General features: G+C 38.5%; 1 long non-coding RNA gene across 3 annotated transcripts in view; it reads right to left on the bottom strand.

Annotated features, from left to right (window-relative positions):
• LOC122220127 overlaps positions 1 to 15,161 on the bottom strand; it is a 262,266-nt gene that overhangs the window by 246,772 nt on the left and 333 nt on the right. For 2 of the 3 annotated variants that reach the window (XR_006202686.1, XR_006202688.1), the window contains exon 2: positions 8,742 to 8,819. This is a non-coding gene — a long non-coding RNA (uncharacterized LOC122220127). Of the gene's footprint in view, positions 1 to 8,741; positions 8,820 to 14,420; positions 14,983 to 15,161 lie in introns of those variants that run through there. The other variant, XR_006202687.1, reaches the window with a different exon arrangement.

The raw sequence follows: 15,161 nt of genomic DNA, 5'->3' as shown, positions 1-15,161 counted from the left end.
CCAAACTTTAAATGGATGTATTATTTTAGTTGACCTCATTTTTACCAGGTTTTTATAGGTCAGCAGTGAACTATCAACAGCTTCCTGATAATTAATCCTACTTACCCAAAGAACTGTTAGCCTGTTAATCTTATCTATGCTAAGAGGAAGCTTTTATATGTACCAGACTTCCTCAGTGAATAATAAAAACCAAACTGACTTCTACAGAGAAGTTCAACATTGTTGTGAGGTTTGGAAATGAAGAAACAGATTGAAAATCATGATGCTACCCTGTCTTTAGCTTCTTACTTGCTGAAATTCTGTGGTTCATCTGGCATAGGAATGGCTTTACAGTAGAATCAGCAGCACAATTAGTTGAGTGGTTCTAGTCAGGAGTGGTTCTCTGGGTGGCTTTGTCAAAATGTATGGACAACTGATGGAATGGGAGAAGATATTTGCAAATGGCATTATCAGATAAAGGGTTAGTATTCAAAATCTATAAAGAATTTATCAAACTCAACACCCAAAAAATAAATAATCCAGTGAAGAAATGAGCAAAAGACACGAACAGACACTTTTCCAAAGAAGACATCCAGATGGCTAACAGACACATGAAAAGATGCTCAACATCACTCATCATCAGGGAAATACAAATCAAAACCACAATGAGATACCACCTCTGACCTGTCAGAATGGCTAAAATGAACAACCCAAGCAACAACAAATGTTGGTGAGAATGTGGAAAAAGGGGAACCATTTTGCACTATTGGTGGGAATGTAAACTGGTGGAGCCACTCTGAAAAACAGTATCAAGGTTCCTCAAAAAATTAAAAATAGAGCTACCCTATGACCCAGCAATTACACTACTAGGTATTTATCCAAAGGATACAAACATGCTGATTTGAAGGGGCACATGAACCCCAATGTTTAAAGAAGAGATGTAGCAACAATAGCCAAATTATGAAAAGAGCCTAAATGTCCATCAACTGATAGAAGCATAAAGGAAATGTGGTATTGGGTTGCCTGGATGGCTCAGTAGGTTAAGCCTCTGACTCTTAGTTTCAGCTCAGGTTATGATCTTACAGTTTGTGGATTTGAGCTCCACATTGGGGTCTGCACTGATGGTGCATAGCGTGCTTTGGATTCTCTCTCCCTCCCTCTCTTTCTCTTGGAAACAACAACAACGCAAAAAAACAAAAGAAGATGTGGTGTGGAATACTACTCAGTGATCAAGAAGAATGAAATCTTGCCATCTGCAATAATGTGGATGGAACTATAGTATATTATGCTAAGTGAAATAAGTCAGTCAGAGAAAGATAAATATATGATTTCACTCATATGTAGAATTTAAGAAACAAAACAGATGAACATAGGGGAAGGGAAGGAAAAATACAACAAAAACAGAGAGGGAGGCGAACCGTAAGAGATTCTTAAATACAGAGAACAAACTGAGGGTTGCTGGAGAGGAGGTGGGAGGAGGGATGGGCTAAATGGGTGATGGGCATTAAGGAAGGCACTTCTTGAGATGAGCACTGGGTGCTATATGTAAGTGTTGAATCACTAAATTCTACTCTTGAAACCATTAATACACTATATGTTAACTAGGTTGGATTTAAATAAAATTAAAAAACAAACAAATAAATGTATGGACATGCAGCATATGCAGTTAGTTACCTGGGTGGTCTGGTTTGAGAAACATTGACAAAGGCATCTCAAGTAGCAACTAGAGCTGCTCCCACTGGAAGTTAATTTTCTACAATTAGGGACTCATTCCTTTGACTCTGTAGATCTTTTAAGAGTTTACTGTTAAAACACAACTATAGTTTTTGCCTGTCACCTACCGCAAAGCAAGACTGGTATCTGACAGAAGGAGGGGAGAGAAACGCATTTTTACAACTGGATCTCAGGAAGAAGAAAGGTGATGAAACAGTAAACTGGCTATCTTTAAATGGCAGAGGAGGTAGGGAGTAAATGCTGGTCTCATCTAGCAATTTGTAAATGGGTGTTTGTACATATGGGTCTTAACATGCTCATAGACTGTGGGTGTGCATATAGGAGTGTGTGAAATAAAAAGTATTATTGGATTCAGCCTTTCGTCAGCAGAGTATAAAGGCTTCCAGTTAAGGGTGTGGCTTATAATTAAAGGATTTCTGGGGCGCCTGGGTGGCTCAGTCGGTTAAGCATCCAACTTCGGCTCAGGTCATGATCTTGCGGTCCGTGAGTTCGAGCCCCAAGTCAGGCTCTGTGCTGACAGCTCAGAGCCTGGAGCCTGTTTCAGATTCTGTGTCTCCCTCTCTCTGACCCTCCCCCGTTCATGCTCTCTGTCTCAAAAATAAAAAAATAAAAAAATAAAAAACAAAAAAAACAAAAAAAAAAGTAAAAGGATTTCTGCATCTGCTAATTGCCTATGACATGTACCCTTTCCAAGGCAAGTTGCTGAGTTTCAGTGATTTTAATATAAATCTATTTCTCATCAGATTAAAAATTTATCCTAAATAGCACTTTAAATCCAAGCTGCTCAAGTAGATATGGTTAGAGATATTTGCTAAGATGATCTTCTGTAAGAGATGTATTATATCTGATATTAGACAAAATAAAACATAAACATGACATCTTACCCAAGGCGCTGTATATTTTTATTACTCACTGTGGTAACAATGCAAGTTTTTGAAGAGTTAGTTGTATCGTGTTGACTTTATATGTTAAACCGAACAGAGATTGGTTGTGTGTTGTGAAGAAGTTCAACAAAGTTAGAATCGTTGCTTCAGAAGACCAAGGGACATTCTCTCTTAGAGGGAATGAAGAATGAATAGATATACTTTACTATTTCCTCCCCCGTATACGTATTTTTTGTAAATATTCTGAATTTGCTTATAATCACTGCTAGAGATATATCGATGACCCCAAAAAGTAATATCCAGAAAAAATGTGAGAGAAAGAACTACTGGTGGCCATCAGGTTACATTCCAATTCTTTTTATATGTAGACTTCCAAAAATAATTTCTGGTTATCTGTCATTTTCCTGTTTTCCTATATTCATGGTACAATCTTTTTATATTTTTACTCTGCATAGGTTGTAAATAATTTTTTAAAGAATAGTCAGAGTACAAATATAGGAATGTAACAGTTAAAATGAAATAAAATATATCACAGAACTCTCTCTTCTATCATTACATCATTTTTAAGATGACCTCTTCTATTTCATGTATCTGGAGACATCTTTATGTTGATGAATCCCCTCTTCTTTTTGCCTCCACTGTTAACACCTTCATTTAGGCCAGTGGCTTCTCTGATCACTATGCAGAGTGGTATGCCACTTTATAGTACAATCTAATATATGCATATCTCTGTGGATATGCATAACAAACTTGATGAAAATGTCATGAAATGATAGGATGGCCTCATATTTTCTATTATACATATATTTCACAGATATTGCTGGCTAAGACTACTAAAATCATTGTGTGATCCTAAAAGGTTGTGACCCACAGATTGGAAAACAGTAATCCAAGCCAGTATCATCATTTGTCCAGATACCTGCAGTAGCCTATTAACTGGTTTCTCTTTTTTCCACTTTTTTCTCTTCGATTCCCTATTCCATATAGTAGTAAGAAAGACCTCAAAAGGTAAATTAGATCATGGTACTCCCCTGCTCAAAGCCTTTAGTGGCTTCTTACACTTATATTAAAAGCCAAACTCCTCACAGTGGCTTTTATGATCTAGCCCTTTACTTTTTCCACAGAATGATCTTCTGTATTTTCTCCCTTCTTCAATATGCCTTGGCCCCACAGAACTTGTTTCAGTTCCTCTAGGACACCAAATCCTTGCCTTTCTGGGTACAAGCTGTTCCCTCTGCCAGAAACCCTCTTTTCCCAACTTCTCATGGCTAGCTGGTGCTTGTCCGTTAGATCTTGCCTTATTTTCTCTACAGGGAAGCTTTCTGGACACTCCAGATGAAGTAAGTCATTCCTTACTATCTATTTCAGCCTATTGTTTAAAAATTTACCACAACTGCAGAAATGCAGAAAAAACATGGCAGCTAGAGAACGTTGGCCAAGTACCAAGCAGGTTGGGGTGGTGGGAAAAAGACCCAGAGCAGGAGATTGCACATTTTTAAGGGCTAGGTTGTATTCGTCTTAAAATCAGGAACTTGGACTTTGGAAATGTGACTTCATGTGAAGCATCTTTTCTGTTATTACTGCCTTTTAATTTTTGTTTAGTATTGAATCACATTACATTTTAAAATGCTACATGTCACTGTTTCACTAAGAAGAATGAAGAAAAGGAAGGCTGTGACTACATGTAAGTCAACAAATTAAAGAGAGGCTGTCTAGTGACAGAGGTAGAGTGAGAGGCCCTAGAGAAAGGCAGTGCTCAGGTACAAGGGTCAGAGGCTGCTGGTGGGGTCAGCTCCTGCCAGTTGAGGGTTATTCTTGACTCAGAACTTATTTACAGGGTTTTATATGCTGTTTTTAATAAGAACGATATTTCTATCCTTGAAATATCTTCCCTAACTTTGGAGACCCTTCCTGTTATGGAAATCATGAATAACTTGCCAGATGTTTTTGAGTAGTCCTGTTGAAGGAGCACTATAACCCTCTTTGTCCTAGGGATTGAAAGTCCCTATTTCTATCCCAGCAGTTCCAAGTCTACAAGCAGATATTTGTACATGGTATAACCCTTCACCAGCAGCCACTTGGGAGGATGGGAATGCAGGATATACCTGCTTTTGAGTTTTTGAGTTCAGGTGGTACTTGGAATCAACTAAATTTCCCTGGGCCTCCAAGTGGATGCCCTGAAAAAGGATTCCCTGAAGGCTGAGACTATCATTTGAACCCCCAGGGGCCTGGTGCTTAGAAGTACCACCTGGTCCCTGGACTCTCCCTCTGCCACTGATGGTTTCCATTTTTAAGAATTAGGTTCCACTCCAGATCTTGGGAAGAGTTAGCTTACAAGGCACCAGGCATGCACTAAGGTATATTTATATGTATTTTCTCATTTAATATTGCCCAGCCTGCTCTCCCAGCCTGGCCCTGTATCACATTCTTCTGTCTATTCCTTTTCACCTCAGTACTAGGGGACCATTTCCCCAAAGCTATGATATGAATGTACATGTTCTGAGGGTGTTATGATACATGTCTTTCCAGTCCCCCATAATTCCTCAACAAAGATTTGTGATAATATTTTACTCACCCCACTTCTCCTCCTAGGCTCAACCTTGAAGAGAGTTCACCATGGCCCACATGAAGCATGGGATGCTTTTAAAGAGACTAGCTCTAAGTTCTAATAGAAAGATTCTATGTCAAGAAGTAGGGGAAAAATATCCATCCCTAGGGTTCCTGCATCCAACTCTCAACCACTTCACTTGAGAATAATCTACTCAGCTGTTTCCATGTTAGCCATTGACTTTCCCAACCAATAAATAATAAGGAAGATGTGCATTAACCAAGGCAGCCTTGCCATAAGGTTAAAAGAACCTGGAAAGATGATCTCCAGTGCTTCTGGACCTTTGGAACAAATCCAGTTTCTTCCTGGGCCAAGTTTCTTTGAATTACAATTTATTAAAAACAAAATGAACTGGCTATTTTGGGCTAGAGTTTGAGGTATTACCTAAATCCTGATTGAAATGGCTTGTGAAGTTCTTTAGGAACAGCCTTTTCTTGTTTTCTTTCTTTCTTCATTGTTTTTGTTTTGTTTAAAATAATTATCTTATTCTTGAATAATGTAATAGATAAGAGCTGCAGGAAACCATTGGAAGTTCAACATCATTTATGGAATTGTGAGGATAATCCATTGACAGTGAGAGCAATAACAAGATAACAGACTTCAACTGGCAAGAAACAGCAGATCACTGCCTGCAGGGGATGACCAAGTCAGAAATTTGACTGTTTCCTGTGTTCGGATAATGTAATCTAACACAATTGTTGAACCAACTTATGCTATAATGATATTATATTTGAAATGTTCTACTTAATTGTAATCAAAGTCCAATTTCCTAGTGCAATTAAATACAGTAAAATATATTGTAGGGATTTATTAGTCAAAATTGACTAAAAACAAAAACAAACAAAATGTGGCATTAGTCCCAAATGAAAGCAAGCTGGACTGAGGTCAAAGAAGAAGAAAACCATACAAATAGGTAAGAAGTCACAGTCAGAGACTTAAAACTGTTTAAAACTACAATGCTCTTTAGTGAGACATCACATTTGTCCACAGACTTTGAGAGAATAACTTACATTTCAGTTTTATAAAACTGATTATTTATATTCAGCACTTTTAAAAAAATTTTTTAATGTTTATTTTTGAGAGAGAGAGCGCACGTGCACAAGTGGGGGAGGAGCAGAGAGAGAGAGAGAGGGAGACACAGAATCTAAATCAGACTCCAGGCTCTGAGCTGTCAGCACAGAGACCGACACAGAGCTCGAACTCATGAGCTGCAAGATCATGAGCTGAGCCAAAGTGGGACGCTTAACTGACTGAGCCACCCAGGCACCGTTTTAGTCTGTACTTTCAACTAAATGTACAAAAGCCTTTAATTTTAAGTGGGAGAGTATGAAGATATCTCTGTGGGTTTGTGAATATTGAATTAAATCCCCTGTATTTCATTTCTATTATACCTTAACAATGGCTAATATGAAATGTCATTGTCAGAGGAAAATGAACTGAAGGAGGAATCTGAATCCTCTACAGTAGATGGATGACCATGCATCTTAGATTTTTTGAAGAACTAAACAGATTTAAAATATATAGTCCTTTTGTCCTCATAAGTTTATTAGTATTTTTATACCACGTAATTTAATTTTTGATTTGGGCACACAGTCATAATGCTTAAATGTTCTAAGAATAAGAACTCAAATTTTAGTCAAAACATTTATTAGTACAGAAATTAAGGGGGCTGGCTCACTCAGTAGAGCATGTGATTTTTTTTTTTAAGACAAATATTGTATGATTTCACTTGATATCAAGTACTAGAATCAGCAAATTTAGTTTTATTTTTTAATGTTTATTTATTTAGTTTTTGAGAGAGAAAGAGCAAGCCAGGGAGGGGCAGAGAAAGAGAGGGAGAGAGAAATCCCAAGCAGGCTCTGCACTGTCAGTGAGAAGCCTGGCACGGGGCTTGAACTCACAAACCAAGACATCATAACCTGAGCCAAAACCAAGAGTCAGAAGTTCAACCAACTGAGCGACCCAGGCTCCCTGAGCATGTGACTCTTAATCTCAGGGTCATGAGTTCAAGCTCCACACTGGGTGTGCAGTCAAAAAATAAGAATTTGAGTAAGTAGTAACATAACATCCTCATCAAAGTAAATGGTATATTTTTAATTTTTTATTACATGTATGAAGGCATAATTTGAAATCTCAAATTGATTAGTCTTCATACCCTACTTGATATAAAACAGAAAAGTGGTCGAAGCTTCTGAAGGATTCCCAGAAGTGTTAAAAAGCAAATAAAAGGGAGAAAAGTTAAATCCCCCATAAAATCCTATCAATCATATATAACTAGGGGTTCAGAAAAATTAGTCATCAAATGATCATAAAACTGGAAACTTAGTTTCATAATAGCATTGAGGATATTTATTAAAACTTTAAAGTTGACCACATTTCAACTGAAAACATCCTCCTAAGTAGAGTATTTTTTACTACAGACACACAGAATATATTTAGACCATTTAATCTAGATTATTTGCCAGTTGAATTTCAGATAGTCATAGTGATCAAAACTAAGGATTCATAAAAGGTAGCTTCATAGTGGCTGATAGCACTAGACTGATTCAATAGCCATGCATCTGTATTAACGAATAGGATATGAGAAAGGATGAGTGAAGGAATAGTCAAGGGAAAAAAATCAGGGGAGATATAAAACCTGTGTACACACACTCTCACCTCCCAGTGCAGCTGCATTGAACGTCCTTCCCTCTCACTGGAACTCAGAGATATGAGTGTACTACATTAGGACCGGAGGGTTGCTGAGTTTAGGCTACCCACGTTTGAGTGCAGCATAAAGTGCAGTTTGTAGAACCTCTGGTTAATTTGATCAATACAGGCATTCAAATTGGTCTTTAATTAAATATAGAAGACAACTGAAATTTCCATTTTGCCCTATTAAAAACAAAAACTTTAGCCAGATATCTGGCTGTTTAATATCATGTAGATAAAACATCTAAATAATTAGCTTGTTTTTCAATTTTTTAGTCCAAATGTTTGCTATCTTTAGACAGAAAGTGGATTATGAGTTAGTCATGATAACTCAATTTCTTTGATTTATGAAGAAAGTGTGACTCAAAATAAGACCTATCCAATAAGCAAAGGGTAATTTGGTGTCAGAAATATTTTGAAGTCATCTCTTCTTGTTGTCTAGAGTAATAACATACAAAATAGAATACATTGCAATGTACTATATAAACATGACACATTTTAAAGTAAAATATAATAGTTATTATTTAAGAGATTTTTAAAAACGTTTTATTTATTTTTCAGACGGAGACAGAGCATGAGCGGGGGAGGGGCAGAGACAGAGGGAGACACAGAATCACAACAGGCTCTGGGCTCTGAGCTGTCAGCACAGAGCCCGACATGGGGCTCAAACCCACAAATCTTGAGATCATGACCTGAGCCGAAGTTGGACACTTAACCAACTGAGCCACCCAGGCGCCCCAAATATAATAGTTATTATTAATGTATTTTTATTATTGTTGATTTTATTTTTTTAAATAATGAATTTAAAATATGGACATACTACTCTGAGTATGAAATGGACTCACCTTGCAGGTATTTCCAGTGCTTAGCAGTGTAAAAGGCACCTGTGTCACTTCTGAGTATGCTGACCTCCTTGACAAGTCCTGTAACCCACAGAAGGACACTGATGATGTTCAAAGAAATGTAAGGAAAAGAGGAAGACAACCAGACAGGTCACAAGTGCTTGCATGAAGCATTTATTTTTTAACACACAGCAAAGCCATACATTCTGAACTACCCTTCATATAGAACTCATGTTAAATAGATGGGAGCAGGATGTGGCAGCCAAATTAATGCCAGTTAAGAAAAAATAAATGTTTTTAGAATTTTAATGGAAACCAGGGATGATATGGGGACAATGAATCCCAGGCACCATATATTTTTTTCCTCTTTTAATATGCTATCTTTCTGCTAAGAAAAATTAAGAATGTCACTTGCTTTATGCTAAACACTTACTCACTTCATTGAGTAATTACAAATTTCAAAACCTGGAGGGCAGTTCTTTTATTGCCCTTCAGAGATATCTTACTTATCTAAACTGTGGCTACTTAATCATGTGTTAGTCCAAACTCCGTTTTAATCCCTAGCACCCCTGCTGGAGTTGTGGCTTATAAGAAACCAATCTTCTCCAGTCAGAAGCTTCTGTTTCAAATGTCAATAACTGTGATAGCTCTTCTTTTCTTCCCCCTACACTTTCTCAAGCAATGCCTAATTCCATCATCTTGAAGCCTTTCTTCTTATTAGGGAATTAAACTTGAATCTATTTTATCCCACGTTGCTAGAGTAAGTTTAGGTGTCTTGGTGTTCCCCCACCTCCTGCAGAGACTCTGCAGCTAGTTTTCTCACTCATATTTCACCTAAGAAACCCAGGACTTTCAAGTCAGATTTCTATTCCTAGAGTCCAGTTTGCACAGTTTAAAAAAAAAAAAACTGTCTCTTAAAAATGATCATGATTCTAGTAGCTTTAAGAAAACATTTTGTGTGTCATTTGTTGTGTTCAGTTTCTCACACTTTCGAAGACAGTGTGTTTTTTGATTAGTAATTTCTCCCAAACATCAAGATAACATTAATTATATTATTTAAATTGTAATTTCTTTCTTTGGCAGCAGAAAATTTTGAGGTAAGGGATGAAGTTAGTAGGAAAAGACTTTAGAACATAGTGATGCCCGAAATACTTAAAAAAAACAAATTATCTCAAACAAGGAGGTATTATTGAATTAATGTATGGTCTATGCATATGAGTAAATATACCTTCTAAAGCTGCTACAAATTCATATGGTAGTTATGCAATTTCTGATTTTGGCATATCAAAATGGTGCTAGCAAAGTAGGTATATAGTATTTTTAAATATCTCTAAAATGCTGAAAGCTCATATAAAAGAAATCAACTGTCAAACTGTTAACATAGGTCCAAGTTAAGAACTGAATGGAAAAAATATCAGAATGAACTAGCTATACCCATAGAAGACGGTCTTTTTTTTCCCTACAATGTACACAGATATTGTTGACCAGATTCCTTTTTATTTTTATTAAAAACATTTTTTTATGTTTATTTATTTTTGAGAGAGAGACAGAGCATGAGTCGGGGAGGGAGAGAGAGAGGGAGACAGAATCTGAAACAGGCTCCAGGCTCTAAATGGTCAGCACAGAGCCTGACGCAGGGCTCAAACCCACAAGCCATGAGATCATGACCTGAGCAGAAGTCGGACGCTTAACTGACTGAGCCAACCAGGCACCCCGACCAAATTCCTTTTTAAAAAGAAAGATAATTTATTATATTTCCCTCCTTGGACCCTTCTCAAAGCTTCACCAGCACCACAAGTAAACATTAACATTTTCTTCTGAGAAGTTAAACATTCTTCTAGTACAAACTTACAGAAGGAAAAACTCATAATACAAATGTTACTTTAGAGAATAAGGGTTTATTCATTGTTTGGTAGTTTTTGAAAATATATGTGTATTTCTAGTTTACAGTTTGCCAAATGAATGCAACTTTTGTATGTCTCTTGTTTGGAGTAAGGAAAATGTCTGGCCCGGGACTTACAACATTGATTTAAACGGCAAGCATTTCACTGCGATGTCAAAACAGGAAGAACTTATGGCATAATTAGCACTGATAGTAGAACAAGAAAATACTGGCTAGTCTTTCTGATGAAGAACTCTATTAAAGGACAATCTATATCAATTGTGATTTTAGGAGTGATGATGTACGTCTGTTCACCACATTTTGCTGCTTGCATATTGCATTTCCTAAGCTCACTGATCCATGACAGTGTATAAAATTATTTTTATGAGGTCACAGACTTCAAATAAACATCCTTAAAAATAACACCTAGGAAATTACATTTACAAGATGCTTAAGAGTAGAGCAGTGATGCTTTCATAAGACATTCACAAGTGTGAACATAATCTATACAAATGACCCTCTGTGTAGAGGATGCCTTCAAACTGAACTGATCATTTAAATCCATTAACACAGATGTAAGATTATACAGTGTGGCCAAGAGAAAGGAGTGCTGGCCTATGATTGATAGTAACTAATAACTTTATAAACTTGGGGAAAATCACCTAGCCTTTCTTCTTTTCTAAAATGAGGATGGCACATTGATCAGAATAATTTTGAAGATAAAATTACATGTTATAGAATAAAAAGGGTTGAAAGGTTTAAAACTACAAAAGTTAACCTGTTGCTTGCTAACAAGTATATAAGTAATAAAAAGTTGAGCTGCTATTCCCAAACTAATCTGTAAGTTTTATGGCTTAGGATATTTCTGGGCTTAAATAGGCCCTGAATAAAAAACATTTATTATTTCCCTGAAGAAACATGGGGAAAGCCATTCACAGCACCATTTCCCTGGGAAAACAGGTAATGTAGGTTCCCAAGTGAGTTTTAGTTTTTACATGAAGCACTCTGATTAGCTGCTGCTCTACTAACACCAGACAGCAGGGAAATCTCCAGTTTACTCTGCAATGTAGACAGGTGCATATGTATGCTTGGAAGAGGATGTCTTTCTGTCCCTTAGTGGCTTCAGGAATCACTGGGATTTGCCCTATGAAGGCAGTGTATCCAAAGAGGTGAGAGGAGGGGGTGGCTAAAATTCCTCACACTGCCACTGCTCTGCCTGGACTGCAAGGTGTTTCCACAGGGTTATGTCACTTTTTGTGGAAGGGATCAAAGAGCAGAAGCAGTGGAAGGGAGAAAACCAATAGAGAGTATGGAGAGGGCTGATATGGAAAGATTAAGAATACGACAAGAATATGGGGAGAGACTGGTTATAGGGCTGAGGGACAGAGAAGTAGTAGTCTTAACAGTAGTTTTCTGGGCTCTTCTCTCTCCTTCTGGGTATGAGCTTGGGGGAATCATGTATTTGTCTTCTTCCTATCTTCTAAGAACGGTTTTCGAAGATAGGAAGCAGACAAGGCAAAATGGGAAAGGTATTATCACTGCTACATGAATTTGGGGGCAGATTCAAACCTCACACTATGTTTCAGTGTGTACAGAGTTACTTGTAAGCTCTGTAAGGCTGCCAGCTTGCTAGCTCTCCACTGCCATAGTCAGGTCACTAGTGACTGTGGAAGAAACTCTCAGCCCATTTAGGCCACTCTGCATTTTGGCAGTTGCTTCAAGACAAAACATCTTATTTCTCAATGTTGTGTCCAATCTGAATGTCCAGTACTTTGAAAGGAGCAGAGTGGAGTTCCAATCAGTTTTAAGTCTATAAGGTAAATGAGAAGACAGGGACAAGGCAGACTCACAGAATGAAAGGAACTAGGAGAGGAGGCACACGTGTGGGTCTGCACCAAGGCTCTGCCACTTTTCACAGTTATTCAACCATCCTCTGCTTTATTTTCCCTACCTGAAAAATGGGTATGCAACATGTAAAGTTTTGAGATTTGCAGAAGGCTTAAAAGAAGATAATGTATATGAAATACTGAGGACACTGCCTGGCACATTGTAACAAACTCAATAATGATAACTATTATCAAGACCAAAATTGAATTTTTTCTTTTCTTATCATTAGACTGATCGTTACTATCACTTTTAAACCAAGATCAGCTAACTACAAGTGTTTTCAAAAGTATATGTAAAGGTTTCTTTTAAGAATTTCAGATAGGGATTCATAGCATTTTATTGTCGTAGATTTTTTTTTTTTTCGTTTTAAATGGGGGACGGTAAATTATTTACCAAGTAGGTTCAGAAGCTGAAGGCTGGGGGAAAAAAAGCAACTCTGAACCTAAATTTAAACTAAGAGTGTTGAACTATGTTTAAAGACCTCTAAGTTATGAATATATTTGGAAAGTACAGATTTTCTCATGTGATAATTATTTTGGTTATCCAGAAAAAAATAAATGCTTGCAATTGCAAAATTTGCAAATTCGTGGAAGGATGAACATTTTTTCCCCCAGAATGTAAATATTATCTCAGTTTGAAGACAAGGAGAAGACAAACAGAAAACAACAGATGCTTTCATTCAACAGTACCTATAGAGTGGCCACTATGAATCAGGCACATATGAATCCAGTCAAAGCCTCACCAAGTACTTCCAAAAACAAGCTATCCAGATGTCCTAGTACAGGCGGTAGCAAGGTCTAGATTATGGAAATATGGAAGGTTGCTGTGAGAGGGGAATCCAACTGGGGAGTGGGAAATACTTTGATAAAGGCTTAAGGAAGTGTCAGCCACAAAGCCCTGGCAGCTTCGGAAAAGGGCACTTACCCACTGCTACTAAAATTCCTCTTTTCCTCAGTGCGGGGTCTCATGCATAGCAGGCCTCCTATGTCTGGCCTCAAACTCTACTTCTGCCTCTCAGCCATGCCGTCTACTCTTTGAAAAGGCCATGGAGCAGCTGGGCAGAGATGGGCAGCCTCTGATTGGGAGAGGATCCTCACTTAAAGAACTGGACTGCAGTGGCTGTTGTCAGGACAGTGCAAAGTGTGGCTGAGTCCTTGTGTCAGGCTTATGTGGACAACTTGGTAAAACGCACATTCCTTTAGCCCCACGGAACAAAATCCTGGGCATGCCTGAAGTACAGGTGCTTACAGCTCTGAGACTTGTTTTTATTTTTTTTTCCTTCACTTTTTAGACATAGGATTAAAATAAAGCATAAAGTAATAGCAGCAGGGTTAAACACTTGTTTTTTGGTGCGCTGTACCTAATGCATGATTTACCCCTTTGGCCATATTTTTAGAAGGGGCAGAATTCACACTGGCCTTTGAAAGTAACGTTTTTAACAGGTCTTTTTTTTTTTTTTTTTTTTTTTAAGTATTTTTGCTGTTTGTACTTAAGTCTTGGGTTCCAATGAGAAGGTACAGGTAAACTACAAATAATCCTGTTCTTGGAAATGACTAAACAGCACTCACACACAGTCAAATGGGTTGGGTGCAGGGTCTGGCCCAATCAGGTATTAGCCATGAAACTTGGGCAAGTCTCTTTATCTCTCAGTTGCTCTGTTTCTAAATCCCTCGGACACAGAATACCTTCTTTCTAAATTGAAGATTTAATGAAGTTTTTAGGTGTAAAGCCCTGAGTAGAGCCTAGAGGCGCTCAATAAATTCCTGGAACCCCACAAACTTTATCCAAATGCACCACCAATCTCATCCCTTCCACCATGGCAGTCTATAATCCTTTCTCAAACATTCTCTAAGGCTCTCTTTCCTTTATTGATAATGCCTGTCTCCTTACTCAGCTATAGACGTGAAGTCCACCTTTTAAGATTCAGTCCAAATGATACCTCTCTTCTGGTCTTCTCTCCCAGTCCTCCTGATCCTAGTTAGCACATACTTCTCCCACGATGCAGGTAAGGCTGAACCATAATTACATGCTTGTCTGTCATGCCGGCTAGACTGTGTGAAGTGTAGTCATTCTCACATCCTCAGCACTTAGCTTCGTGCGTGACACGTAATAACCGGTCAAACCATAAATATACACATATGTAATTTTTCTGAATGCCTGGATAGAATGGATTCACGTGTGGAAGGCTGAACAAGGGAATATACGTCCTTCAGGGAGGCAATGGGCCTGGGAGAATTGTGTGGTGGTCCTAACGTTCCTTCCCCAACCCCCTCTACAGTGCTAGGCTGGACACTGAAGGATAATGGCTTCTAAGGTGCAGTCGGTTTCTGCGCTTTGGGACACGGCTCCGCAGGGCACCGGCAGGGGGCGGCGTTGCCACGCATCTGGGTGCTCCGCGGGTAACCGTCCTCTCCCCGCCCCCACCCCCTCGCCGAGGGCGCGCAGCTTGGGCGAGTAGGACCCAGCTCCCTCAAATCTCGCGGGGCGGACTGTTCTTCCTCCCATGCCAGGCGCCCGAGATTGTGCAGGGTCCAGGGAGAGCCTTCATCTTCTCCAGCATGTTCCCCTTTGCCCTACCTCAGTCTCCCGCAGTCTTTGCATGAAGTAGTTAGTTTGGAAACAGCGTGCGGCCGGAATAGATGGCCACAAGAAAG

The sequence above is a fragment of the Panthera leo genome, chromosome B2, assembly GCF_018350215.1.
Source record: "Panthera leo isolate Ple1 chromosome B2, P.leo_Ple1_pat1.1, whole genome shotgun sequence".
In the NCBI taxonomy this organism is placed as follows: domain Eukaryota; kingdom Metazoa; phylum Chordata; class Mammalia; order Carnivora; family Felidae; genus Panthera; species Panthera leo.
The sequence above is the reverse complement of the archived record's forward strand: the minus strand, read 5'-3'. Positions and strand labels throughout refer to the sequence as shown.